Consider the following 3,925-nt stretch of genomic DNA (forward strand, 5'->3'; position numbering starts at 1 on the left):
TAACCTCGTGATTACATTCAAGAATACTAATGACACTTGGCCTCTCTCAAGCCTTAACTTGTGGCCGTCTAAGTCCACAAGTTAAGGCTTGTGGACTTAGATGGCCATCTCATAGCCATCTCATCAAGCAATCCTTAAAAAGATGGTCCACAGCTATACAATGGCAGTGGTGTATTAGATGTTGGTGCACATGTGATTGGCTTCTTAGATTTCCCCTTATATGGATACTCATTGTTGGGTATGGCCCTTGACACATATGTCATTGAATGGATTGTGTCTTGGTCAAGTTCATATATCCCATTTTTTGAGGAATCAGTGCTGTCTGGTAGACCGGAATGTATTGCTCACCTTGTATAATGTAGTGACTTATAATGCTAGACCGATTTTAGGGATAGTTGTGTCCATTGAAGGTAGGTCTGGGGTCTCCCCAATCACTAGATAGCTCTTCCACCAATACTTGATTCAGGGGAGTATTTCGTGGAGGTGGTGGTTGAGGTCCTAGTACTCACGGGGGTAATGGAATATTTTGAGCCCTAAATTGCCATTGATTGGCTTATGTGGCTCCTTGTATTTCCAATTGTGCCTGAATGGATGGATTGGGTGGAGCAGGCAATGGTATATGTGTCCTTTGTTGATAAATGGGTTAAGAAATCACCCTAGGATATTGACATTGGGATGTGTCATGATTTCCCCAATGAATACAGTGGGCATAGTAGAGTGTTGGCCTGGCTCTAGGATGAGGGCATTCCTTAGTGGGATGATTTCTAGTGCATACCCCCACATCATATGTTATCTCTTTTTGGAAATAGATGGGGGTTGCTAGGGGCATATTTTGGTGCTTCTATCTTCCATTGTTGGCTCAACTTCTTTTATAGATTTGTGGCCAACTCTTCCATGTTGAGCACCTTGGGCGTCATGCTTGCATTCTCGCTACTTTTAAGGTTGAAGTCTTTATCGTCTGACATATCAGAGGAACCTAAGGATTTGTCCTCTTAGGGTTTTTGCCTCATGTTATCACCTAAGCATATCGCCATCTTGCTGCATAGCTCAAACGATGCAGGATTCATAGCAAACAGATGATCATATAACTTAGCATCTCGTAGCCCTATGAGGAAGCATGGTAGAAGCTGCACATTGCTCATCCTCTCATGGGGTTCACATCGTGAGTTGAGATGTTCGATCCTGGCAATGTAGTCTCATAAGGACTCAATGTCCTTCTGCTTCACCTCATAAAGTTGGTTAAGTGAACTCCACTTGGGACCACTGGGGGAAAAACCCCACAATGAAAGATGTAGTGGGTCTCGATGGTGCTCACGTGTCGTGGGGATGTTGAAGAGATGCCGATGGAGCCTCCACTCCAAGCTACTCTAAGAGCAATGCAAGGCACGAGTCATCCACAAGTGTCACTCAAGCGACCTCCGAATTGTTGCAATGTGTTTCCACGCGAGAAAGAGGGAAGGGGGAGAGGGGAGAAGAGAAGGGAGAAGGGAAGGAGATTGAGAAGGAGAAGGGAAGAGGAGAGCGAAGGGGGATGGAGTGGAAAACACAAAGGCACTACAATGGAAACAAGGGAACACCCAAAACACTCTCTTGGAAGAGAAGAGGGAGCTTGTATTCAAACTTGTGCAAACAACAATGAAGACCAAAGTCAACCATTTGGACTTTTATACAAGTCACCTTTTGAAGGGAGGGCCAACCCTAATCTCTTTATACCAGTCTCCCTTCTCATTCGTTTACCATCCTCTTGGGTCCCATCTAGCTCCAAGACACAATCCTAGCTCTATGGACTTGCCACAGTCCATCAAATCACATCACTTAACCAGTGGTGGCATATTGTTAAGCAATCTGTTAACATGCCCCCCTTCCTGATCTCGATCTAGTCCTCTGGATCATGCAATGTTCATGGTTGTTGGAGTGTTGTCAATGAAGATAATTATGCGAAGTAGTCTTTCGTGTGCACTGGACTATATCTTCTTTTGGTCCATTGCAGCAGAGGGATGTAGTGGCTCCTTGTTATGTAATGCTTGCTGGAAGTATGGATGCATGATTCATCTGGAACTAGCACCTCAGGGTTTGTGTGAGCCGAGTTGAGTACTTGTGACCATTTGAAGTTGGAATAAGAAAAAGAAAAAGAAAAATCTAAGGGCTAAGTTATTAGGAAGAAAGTGTTAGTAGGGATTGATGTAAGATCCTAGTGGTGTTAGTGTTAGAAGAGTAAGTAAAGTGCATTCTCATGATCCTCTTAAGTCCCATATTTGATTTGAGTGGGATTCTAATGGATTCTCAGTAGACTATGTCTTTGACATGCCATGTTTGAACGTCCAGAGTTGTGCATGACATTTTGTCTTGCTTCTCTACATTGAAGTTTCTTTAAAAATCCATTTCATTGAGGGATTTGCTTGGAGTATTTGAGCCCTATAAGGTTGTGGGATCATCTGGAGCATTATTTGTCTAAGTCATCAAATCAAGAGGAGTCTGATAATACACCGTACAAACCCCTAAAATGAAAACTATGGTTGCAAAGGTTTATAGAAGGGGGATTCTAGGAAAGGCTTCTAAGCTAGAACTGAAAGAAAAGAAAATCAGTAGAAGTTAGATAGTTAATGATCATGTTAGTAAAAGAATTTGAAAAAAGCTTTGAGGGTCACAAGAAACTCTTCCCAACCCATATTAGTGTAATCACCTTCATCCTGCAGTTGATCCTCGAGAGTTGCTTGTGGAGAACCACTTGTCTTTCCATGTGTGAACTCAAATTCATTCACCTTAATGACTTAGGCATAAGTCCATGCCCTGTTCTTGTTTTGGCTCTGTTGATGGGACTTGTTATTGATGCTGATTGGTGTATTGAATTTCCATAGTGTTTGTAGCTCATCTTCCTGACCAAAGAGCCCTTAGGCTGATGTACTTGTGATTTGTTGAGTGTGCCGTGCTAAGAACCTGAAGAGGACTGACCGCCTATTTTCACTTAGTCCTATTTTCACCTAGGACTTCCACATGTGAGTAGAGAGGTTGGACTTCCACATGTTATAACTTGAGTGCTCTTTATATGGACACACATCATTTTGTAGACCCCTAGAGTAAGTCTAATAATCACTTCGAAGGAGAGTCCCTAAGAAATTACTGGAGATCTTTGTTGGCGAGCAGTTGTCATCCCGTTGACAGCAATGTTGCTTGAAGTCCTTTGAGATCCTTGATTGTCGCAATAGGATCTTTTGTAGCTACTCCATTTTTAGGAGCAGGTTCTTGTGGATCTACTATTGGCATGTTGCTTGTTGTCAATGTTGCACCATTGAACATTGCGATCTCCCACATGTACCACTTCAATGATACTCATCGTAATAAAATGAGATATGTTCGATGAAGCAAGTGTGAGTAGGATCGCAATGTCTCAGAGATCTTTTGCTTTTGTTTAGCCCAAGTTTTAGCTGAGAAAGTTGTCAAGGATGAAGATAATTCATTGTTCACATTGGAAGGTTCTTGTGTGGCTTCCATTGTGTTGGGCATTACTTGTGTGGCCGATTGTTGCATAGCTTCAAGGCTGATGATAGATGCCAAATTTCTCAGTAAGGAAGGTTCTTGTGTGGCTCCCAATGTGGATTCAGATTTTGTCTTGGCAGGTCCTTGTGTTACTGTCTCTTTTTTCAAGACAGGTTCTTGTGTCAATCCATCCCCATAGGATTGTCTATCATCAAAGAATTGGTACGATGGGGCTTGAGAATTGCTTTTTACATTGGTGGTTGGGCCAGCATTTGAGCCTCTGACATTGCTCTAGTCTATCCAGGAAATGGGTTTAGCCATTGGGTCTGTCAATCCAAATCTTCCTATGGTATTGGAAAAGGTTTCCTGTAGCTGCTACTATAGATGGGGCAGGAGAGTGGAGAAATGGGAATGGAGTTCAGAGCGAATGCAGCTCTAACATTAGAGG

Source organism: Dipteris shenzhenensis, chromosome 12 (genome assembly GCF_047967505.1).
Source record: "Dipteris shenzhenensis isolate YYH24624 ecotype China chromosome 12, Dip_SZ_1.0, whole genome shotgun sequence".
Classification (NCBI taxonomy): Eukaryota; Viridiplantae; Streptophyta; class Polypodiopsida; order Gleicheniales; family Dipteridaceae; genus Dipteris; species Dipteris shenzhenensis.